This window comes from Pezoporus occidentalis, unplaced genomic scaffold, assembly GCF_034315485.1.
Source record: "Pezoporus occidentalis ecotype Australia unplaced genomic scaffold, CSIRO_AGI_Poc_V1 ctg83, whole genome shotgun sequence".
In the NCBI taxonomy this organism is placed as follows: Eukaryota; Metazoa; Chordata; class Aves; order Psittaciformes; family Psittacidae; genus Pezoporus; species Pezoporus occidentalis.
In genome coordinates, this window is record NW_026916192.1 from 3,338,955 (window position 1) to 3,349,684 (window position 10,730).

The window sequence follows — 10,730 nt, forward strand, 5'->3', positions numbered from 1 at the left end:
TTACTTTGGCCACCTTGTCCCATAGCCCTTGACATTCCATTGCAAATAACAGTGAAGGGTCCTGTCTCCCTGCTGCAAGATTAAAGTACATCAATGCTGATAAAAATTACTCATACCCTGGGGAAGCAGACAAAGGCCCTTGGGTGAGATCAGCTGTGCAGTTTGCCTACAGAGGGACATGAACTGAACTAACTCTGCTTGCTCAGGAGCAGCACTGGGAAGTCTCTTCCAGAGTAAAGCACCTGTGGAAGAAACAGGCATCTTGGGGGAATTATTCCAAGAGAGCCAGTGTACGCTGGAGTTGCTGATCTGTAGCAGATTCTTCTAACCCACCATCTGGTCAAAGCCACACCTATTGCACTGAGGCAAATACTTTACTTCCTCTGAGAAGTTCCATCTAGCCCATGGTTGGCCTTGCAGGAGTCCTGGAGCATTGCCGTTATTGTCACTGCCCACAACGCTTCTCTAGTGGCCAGCTTTAATACTCAAGTCCATAACTCAGAGGAGTGCAGTTTGCAAGCTCTCTTTATTTGGCCGTGTCTTTCTTCACTCTGTATAGCTCTTCAGTCATTCATGGCATAATCCTACACTGCCAAAGATGTTTCTCCTGCCACAGACTAACTTTTCCATGAAGAAACTCACAAGAGATTTCAGCTTTGCTGTAATGCAGAGTAATGACAGCCTAATAGTATCTAACCTCCTACAAAGTGCTCAGAAACAGGGAGGGTGGCTGAGATTATTCAGTACTGTGAACTGCATTCCACTAAGCAGATAAAAACAACTGCCTAACAGCTCTGATCAGAATATTCATGCCTCTAATTAGAGAAATCTTTATAACCCACTCTTTTTACTCTGTTCCAGAGTCACTGTGAAGATAGTAATAAAGAGACCACAGAATCTGTTCTTTTTGGTACCTATATTATTATTTTTGCAGCCCAACATGGTTGGTGGTACCGAATGTACATACAGCAGATATAAAGGAGTGTTGCATCACCACACTCATCATGTGTAACTTGATGGGGATAACAATATCGTGCTAGCACAACACCAGAGAGAAGTGAATGAAGCAAACCTAGTACAACTGGGTCAAATAAATCCTTGCTACTGAGTAGTATTGTCTGTGTTTCAGGTAGATAAATCTTGGCTTTAATGTAATTTGGAATTTTTAATTAAAACCTTGTGGCTTCTGAAGATTCATTAATTTGTTCCTTTCATAGTTGTGACCCACATGACTGATTTTCCCCTCTTCTGCACTCTGTAACTGGAACAGAGTGTGAACTCCTGCCTCCTGGTGTTGCGCCCTCCTGAATCAAAGATGGAATAGTACTTGTGGCAGCTTTTCAAATGAAACTGAAAAAAGGGCCTTGTCTTCAAAACTGTGAAGTTTCCTCTTTAATTCTTTAATTTTTAAGGTTTTCTTCAAATTTTGTAATATCGAGGTTTTGATATTTTTGTCTGATTTGAATTTTTACTTCTGTCTTCTCACTGGTTTTTGTCCCTAAACAGAAAGGAAGAGCGAGTGTGGGGTATTTTGTTATTCCTTTCTCTTTTCTATACCACTCTGTACATTTCAAAACAGATCCAATATTTTTGTGATGGCAAAAGACCAAGGAAACCTCTGTCACTTCATAAACCCTGAAGTTAAACAGCAAAAAAGAGAAAAGTGAGAGTGAGAGAATTTAAAGCAGACCCAAAACTGTTCAAAAGGGAAAGCAAAAAAATTTCTCCGTTTTTACTGTTTATTGTCAGCAGAATCCTGTCTATCCTGTCTTCTCTTTCTTTTCCTCTTGCATCTACAGTAAAACCAGACTTCACCACAGATAAAAACCTCGACCCCTAGAAGTCTGACACCTTTTAGTGCCTTCCAGTGCTTAGATAAGATTTTAATACTGGATGTACAGTTAGCATAATAAGAATTATCATTACCAACCATTACCATAACTCATGTTTCATTAGTGAACAGTGCTCAGCATTCCTTTGGAATGTCATTGACAGCTCCACATTTGTAACTTCAAAGGACCATACTTGTAATTCCAAGGATCGTATTTCCCTTTGACAGTGTACAAGCAAATTGCACCAAAGCCATCAGTCTGACCAGCGGTAAAAGCCACTCAGTTTTGCACTGAGTCTGGGTGTTTTGACAAATACCTTTCACTTAAACTATTGAAAAAACAGCTCTTCACTGTCCATGCCCAGCTGTGAAAATCAGCAGCTACACATATACAATGAAGGCAATTACCCACTGCCATAACCTCTCTCTGGAAATTACTGCAAGACCAGAAGCTCTACTGAAAGCACAGCTTAAGCCACCCGTGCTGCAGAAAGCACTTGGTGAAATGCTGTGGCTTGTGCAATGCAGTCAGACTCACTGTGTCCCTTCTGGCCTTAAACCTCAGCCGGAGGAAGCAGCAGCCTTCTGAGCAACCTTCAGGAGCTGGGCAGGGTCTGAGCAGCTGGTTTATTTTCTCTGCCCAAACAACATGCTGCCTCTTTAAGAATGAAGATTGTAAGAGTGTTATGCTCTATGCAGATGTGAAGAATAACAAACTAGCAGAAGACAGAAATAAATCAAATTCTGGTAGCAGAACAGACTTTGAACCATCAGGCTAGTTACAAAAAACCAAATTTATAGAACTATTTATATGTATTAAAAAATGTGAAAAACGCACCTGTCCTTGGCATTGTCCATTGCAGTTCAATGTGTATCTAAAATTATGTCTGCTCTCGAGAGGATTTCCTGCCCACTGCAGAACTGAAATCCTCCTTGCTATTCTGAGTGTCTGTTGAAAGGAATCACAGCTTCAGTAGATATATATTTCAAAGGCGAGAAGAAAAGACAGATCATTCCTCAGATCAATCTGACCTTGCAACCCACATGTTCTTTCAAGTTCTTACTTTCCTGGTTTCATCTTTTGTTACTGCTATATTTCTGTTCAGAGAGGGACAGACAGACTAGTCAGTAACACATAGAGCACTGCATTAGCAAGATTGTACCCATGAAGGGCAGGTGATTTTCTCTAGATTTTCTTTCCTGTCTATATTTTTACAAATGCCAGGGTTAAGCAGTGAATAACACAGGGAATGCCTGGACACATGCAAATCAACAGCTTTGCCATCTACAGCCCACTGCTGCTTGTGCAGTTGGTAGGTGTGGGCTGCAAAAATCAATGTGCTGAAAATGAGCACAAAGGTTTGAATCAGGAAATGGGGAACTGTTTCTCTGTTCTTTGTACATTCTTTGGTCCTCTCCTAGCTTTTTCTTAGGCATGGCTTGCCATGGCTTGGCTCTAGGTCTCTATAATTTTCTGATGTTTTTTGGTTTTGTTGTTTTGTTTGGGTTTTTTCCTTCTGCCTTTGAATCTCACTCATCTCTGTCATCTCTGACTCTTGTTGGACACAGCTCCATCATAGTAATCCACATGCTTCTCGTCCTGTGAAAATATCCCAGTATAACCTGATGAAGGACCAGAAGTGTCCCCTATTGCACACTCTGTAAAGAAGATACATCTCTCCTTGTCATTTGCTGGTGCCTAACACTACTGCCAAATGAGCTCCCTTCTTGGTAATTTTGGACCTTAGCTGAGACATTTAGCTCCCCCTGTGTTCTGAAGGCAAGCTCCATGTTCTGGAAAATTCTGGAGTTCTTGTGGGGGCCAGGCAGCTAAAGTGAGACTTTGTGATACCTGTTGTGGCATCCAAATCTCTTGTTTTTATCTAGCCCTAGATGTCAATGGGACTGGGTTGTGCAGAGCAGCTGTGGGCTCACAAAGCACAACTGCAGAGTAGTTCTGAATATGTCACATGCTCAAATACTAAATTTTGGATTAATTTGCCTTACTGCTGGCAAAACCCCCTTCATTTTGCCTGTAGCTAAAATATGTGAACTGGTACCTTTTGTCAATTCACAGATTTCCAAGATACCCAGATTCTCCCATTTACCTTGCTCTGCAATTCACATCACGCTGTTCTCTGCATGGGATACAAAGATTTTGATCCATGCCACATGCTGCACATCTTCCCAATGAAGAAAAAAACCCTCCCTTGCTGGCTGGTACCCTGCTGACTTCCCATTTCTGCTAATTAGGACCCTGAGTAGTTAGTACAAAATATAAATGTGGCAGGACTCCAAGCTGCAAAAAGAAGGGAAAGTAGGGAAAAAAAGGGTTGGACAGCTAAGGGAATATGGAAATGTATTTAAAATAGATGATTCTAACTGCAGTGAACAGATGATTTTTTTTTTATTTATTCCAACTGGATGGCTTTAATCAAAAATGATAGTTCATACATCTGCTCTTTGAAGATAAGCCTGCAGTTACACAAAACACTTAAAGAAAGAAGCTGTGGTGTGCTGATGAGACCTCAAAAATCCTAACCCATGACTAGGAAGATTATAGTCTGGTTACTTCAGCAAGTTGCTAATTCTGAAATATTAGACTGAGTTATTTGTCCTGTGTGAGGGATGAAAGGGATACTGGAGATTGTGCTGAAGCAATTAAGACATTTTAGAAATCATTAGTGTACTTTTTTGGTTGAACAGGCATTTCCCCTCCAGCCTCTCCCTGACTTCTCTACAATTGTTTGACCTAGAAAGGCAGCTCTCCATCATCCTGCCATTTATTTTATAATGCAAGGTAAAGATTGTAAGACAAAGCAGGCCTGCTTCTGGGAATGTGGGGCTTCCCTGGAAAAACAAGCTCAAACTTAACTTGGAATCAGGGCCTCCTCCACCTTCATAAATGTCATCAAGTGGAATGGATAACTGTCTGATATGATCTATGAAAAAAGTTTTCAGAGCAGAAAGGGGAAGAATGTTAAGTCAAAGAGAAAGAACATTCATGTTCCTTATGCTGCCTATGAGTATGCGTAATACCTACTTACAATAGACAGTAGTACTAGTAATTACAGTATTAATAATTGTATGCATTGTGTTGTCTCATCAAGGCAAAGAAACTTAAAACTCTTCAATATTGAGAAGCTTTTAAGAGTCTGTAGAAGTGTCATGGCCTATAAAACCTTTCCTTTCTTTTGTCCAGGCCACACAGGGTACTGAATTGTTACTGGGGAGGTCAAGGCCAAGTTTTCTGTGGCTCATTTGTATCACCCAGTAATACAAATGTGCCGAGACTGTTTGCAGTTGAGGATCTTTGAAATACAGCCCTTCTTTACTGAGTTCATTTCTGGATGCTCTCATGAGAACAAAGTCTTTCCTACAGGGAAGTTTAACTGAGAGGAATATGGGGGTTGGATCTGTTGATAAAATCCTTCCAAGCTCTCTCCTTAACCCTTACATCCTCCCGGTTTTTGGCTTTTATGTTGGTGGCTGTTTCTATTCAATTCTTCTTGTTCCTATACATCTCAAGTCTCTTTAAAGACATTGAGATGCTGTACTTAGAGAAGATGACCTTTCATGAACAGCAATCTGCTTTAAACTTGAGGTAATTGCTCAAGTCCAAATCAAAGAAAACACAGCGGCATTAGAAAGTTGCTACATATCCAGCTCAACAATGAACTGGTTGCAGTGACAGCAAGCAATATGAGGTGAGCCCACACAGCACCTCAGAGAATGGTTTGCCTTCATGCAGTGTAGCCTTCTGCTACTCCACATGTTTTTCCTGCAGTCGTAAACCAGACATTTTACCCCACTGAGTTACAGAACACTATTAGAAGCTGCTCCTCTGTTGAACAGTAACATTGCAGTTGCTGCAGTTCCAATTATCGCATTATTATTCTGTGCCCAAGCACACAGTTTGGTTTAAGACTGTGTGGGGTGGTTGCTAGAGGGTGGCTGACCTGAAAGTCTGTGTAAGCGCTCGGTGTTGCTGGATCTTGGTGACTCTTTGTTCATTGTCTTCAGCAAAGAAGGATGTTCGTGTCTGCAAAGCCATACCGCTACTTCCATGAAAGAAAATGTCTGTTTGCCATGTGATTTCATCCAGCTATTTAGTAGCTTTCATTCTCTAGATTTGGCCATTTGCTTTTCTGTCTTTTAAAAGCTTTTTTAAAAGCTTTTTTAAGAACTGGATGCAATTCAATCATGTAGGAACTTGCCTGAACTTTTGCCCAAAGACTGCTCTGTCTGCCAGAGAGCAGATGCCGAGTAAATTCACAGCCCAAAGCCCTGCAACATCAGTGGGAAAAGCTCCCCTGAGCCCACTGTGTCTGGAGAAAGCTCTGGCGGAGAAGATATAAACATACTAATGGCTCAGTCTCAGGGCCACCCGCTCCAGAGAAAGGTCTCTCTTCCTCCCAGACTCCAACAGCCCTAATTGATCAAATGCCAAAAGACAGGACATTTGTGATATTGTCTTGAGATCAGACACCTCAGGTTTCAGGGACTGATCCTTTTTGAGGTTTCCTTTGGAACTATTTCAGTCCCACTGTCCTGAGCAGTGAAATAGCGGGTATTAGCTGTCCTGGATGTTGTCTGTAAAGTTAAGATTCTGAAATTCCCTTTTATTTTGTAAAGGTAATTGTTTATTGCTCAAATTATTTATCTTACATTCTGGTTCTAGAAAGAATTAATTAGGGACCCACCAGGAAATATCGCAAATAAAGGATTCACATGAAAATTTTACATCATCCAGACTCTAGAGACCCATGAAAGTATTTCCTCATTTGACTGTGGTCGTATTACCAGCTCTTATACGTAATTCTTAGGACAAAACGGACTTTTGTATATCTACATCATTCTGCTAAAAATGTGGGGATCTTTTACTACCATTTATGGAAATCTTCCTTCTTATTATTAAAATTAGAGGGGATTTTCTCATCATTGTGGTTAGGCCTATTGCTGCTCTTCCTGCAAACAGCCGTTGGGGTTGTGGGATTATATAAAGCAATTCAGTAAGTTATATAACATTTTCTTTCACTTATCAGTCATAAAGCTACTAATTAGTCGTATGACTCGACAACTATTCCAATTCCTAATAGTATCATCACTGCACATGTACTGAAATATGTGTTGCAGCTGAAAGGGAACAACCAGCCTGGTGTTTGTTTAATTCAGCCTACCTATCCTCTGTTGGGCATTGAAGCACATTGTAATTTGGGTTCTAGTATTCGACCGTATGAGAACAACTAATAAATATTCAGATGTTGGGGCTACAGCAGTCTTTGTGCTGCTATAAATGATCATTTAGCTGCTTGCTTTCCTGTTTATTTCTATATATTGCCCTGTACCATTACAAAGGGAGCTACTAATTTCATTCATTTCTGCAGGACAGTATTGCTGCTGTTTTAATGCCCACGGGCAGTGAAACCTCCTCATAAGTGATATTCATTACCCCTGACAAGCTCATTTCAAGTCTTCAGGAACACTGTGTCAATTGTAGACTGAAAAGAAAAAACAGAAATAAAAAATCTGCTGTCATGGGCTTCCAAGGAGCTGAACAGGGATGTGGGTCTCCTACAGGTAACATTCATCATTGTAGTTCTGCTGCTAACTTGTTTTTCTATTTGTGTCACACAGGGATTCTTAAATGACCTAATATTGAATCTGGTGAATTACAGGCTGGAAGACCACAGTATTTATTATGCACTGACAGAGGATGGAATGATCTAGTGCTTGTGGGGTTTTTTTTCCTCCTCTGCTTTGGAGTCTGCTTGCCTCTGGTACCACCTCATTAATCATTCCTGGAATTTACCTTTCCATAAATACTTAGAAAGAATTTTAAAGTATTTTTTTTCTTTCTTTTTACTGTGTGATAAGGGCAGAACCAAACCATAGCAATGAAGGCACTCATTTGTTCAGATGAAGCAGAATCCTGGGTCCAAGATTAATCTCAAAATCAGTGTTGCACCTCTATTAAAACCATGCAGTTATGTATATCCGGAATTTTACATATGCTTACATGCTTTTGGCTGCAGTAGGCCTGCAGGGAAAGCATTTGCTAAACAGCTTAACTCAACAGAAATGTACTTAAGCATGAACTTAATTCATCTGCTTAAATGGAGCCATGGTGCTTGAAGCTAATAGAAGTGATTTTAATAATTTAAACTCCACTTTTAGGTTTACCACTTTTATGTTTAATACATCACACTCACATTTAAAATTTATCTACTCAGAAATAACAGTATTTGAGTGTAAAAATGAAAGACTAGGAAACTGGAGCAGGCTGCCCAGGGAAGCGGTGCAGTCCCCATCCCTGGAGGTATTTAAAAGACATGTAGATGTGGTGCCTGGGGGCACAGTTTTGTGATGGATTTGTCAGTGCTGGGTTAACGGATGGGCTCAATGATCTTAAAGGTCTTTTCCAACCTAAATGATTCTATTATTCTATGACTCCGTATTAGTGTTGACACAGAGCTCTGGTCTTTTCAGACTCACTTTTCTTTTCTGTGAAGAGTTTGATCACCCTTAACTCATTATTGTTTTTAACTGCTTTGAAGATATTTCTTATGCTGCTACTAATGCAATTATGCTTAGTGTAGTAATAAAATAATATTTCCTGCTACAGACATACTGCTAACAAAGATGTTTATATCGTCCTTTTTATTTAAACATTCACTCTTAGATTTCATTTTAAAGTACATAGATTTCTTTAGCTTGGATGCCACAAAAAGACACTGTGCTCGTAGTGATTTTCCAGTTCCTTAGTCTCATTTTGCTGTACAGAGTTTTACCAGCTGGTGTTTCCTGAATCCTGCATTGTCAGGTCACTAGTTCAGTAATTAAAATTGCACATGTAGCCATTTGTAATTTTCTGCTAGATACTCCTGGCCTTGCTCATGCTCAGGGCCTTCTGTGTGACACAGAGTGGGAAGAAGGCTATCAGGATACGACTCTGGCTCCATGGATTTCAGAGCATCTCACAAACAAGTGAATTAGTTATGTTTTGTTTTTTTTCTGCACAGATTTCAAGACAACATTCCTTCAGTGAAGCTATAACATGTATTTATTTATTTGCTATTAAAATACAGGTTTTCTTTTTTTTTTTATTTGGTTGGGTTTTTTATTTTTTTTCCAATTACATTCTCTATTGTGGAAAATAGAAACATTTGCCACTTTCATTTCCCTATTTGTTTTTAAATGGAAATTCAATGGACAGGTTTCCCCAAAAAACAGTGTGGAAAAGCAATTTTTCATCCAAAGATACTCTGGATGCAAAAAGATTGACCAGTTCTTATTGCTGCATAGTGACATTTTGTGGTGGGTGATAGTATCCAATTTACAAGTGACAGACAGTAGAATTTACTGCTTTAAAATATGAATGCCAAAAATCTGGAAAGTAGACTGAGCAGAGCAGGTGCCCCACTTTAGACTTCTACCTACAGAGGTTCACCTGGATATTGTAGAAATCACTTTCATGCTTTCCAGACTTTCATCCAGCAGAAATCTTATTGTAGCCAGATTTTGTCAAGCTTTTCATCAGCAATTTCAAGGCAGTTGCTCAGATTCCTATTCAGAGTTAATTAGAATGTCAAATATGAGGTTTGTGGTTACTGCAAGTACCTGTACATTTACTAGTATTTGAAGCATTTTACTTTGCAAATCTTGCTCTTTGTATTCTGGTTTGGTCATGCCAATGTGTCCTGAGGATATCCAGTTTTTGCATTCAGAGCTATTCTTTTGGAGGTTTGACCTCTCATGAGGTGGTCTCTGCTCCAGACTGCAACAGAGTCAATTAATTTTGGTTTGCTTAAATTAGATGCTCTATTCTAGTGAGATTCAAGGTAAAAACCTTGCAAGATGCTGAGCACCCTGAACATCTGGCAAAAGTAGTAGAACTTGGAGTTGATTTGTGATTCCCAGAAGATTTAACAACTTTCAGGCTGTAGAAAAGAATTTCTGTAGAAGAGAAATTTCTGCAGAAGGGATCTGTTTCACGAAGAGCAGTTCCATTCTTTAGGAACAGACAGTTTATTCTCATTTTTGCCCTCCAATGGAAGATGCACAGAGCTGCTAAAATCCAAGCTGCTGTCCAAAGGGATTTATCATTCATACAACTTAGTACATGCTGTTTTCACCTCAGTGTTTGAAATTGGTATGGATCTAAAGAGCATGTAGGAAAATATACTGGTGTAGTGTAGGAATGGCAAAACAATTCCTTCCTGGGCTTTCTGATGGCATCTCTCTAATTCTGCTATTGCAGCAATACAATTTATAAATATTTCTCAGTAGCAGAGGAGACGGACAGGCTCAGAATCTAGTAACAAACCAGGGACTCTCTAATAAGATGTAGCCCAGAGCTGTAATGTCGGAAAGCTATTTTAACATACAGCGCACTGAAGTCCTTTCTTCTAAGTTCAGTAGATATTAATTCCTCTTGAGTCAAATAGAACTGTCACAGTTTTAATCTTTCTGGACATTCCTCGAGCAGATTTTGGATGATATGTATCTAACTCCCTACAAAGTTTTGCAGGTCTTTTGTCTGAATAAATAAGCAGTACTTACATGTTATAAAGAGCAACCAAACTACACTGGGTTGCTCTGCTACCAGTTATTCTACACCCCTGCCCTCTGTAGTGGAGATCTTTATTCTCCATGGTTATCTATTCTGTTACACTCATTATAAAGAACTATTCCAGAGATTGCTATTAAGCTATGTGCATAGTTCAAAATTCATTGCAATGGATTTCTAATTACATTAGTCTGAGCTCTGGCAGATATGTCCATATAATAATCAATAACTGTCTTTGCCACCCACCTACCACATGCATGTACACTTAATATTAGAATCACCCACAGAATTAATGACTCTCTATGAGGCAGAAAAGAAAAAAGAAAGAGT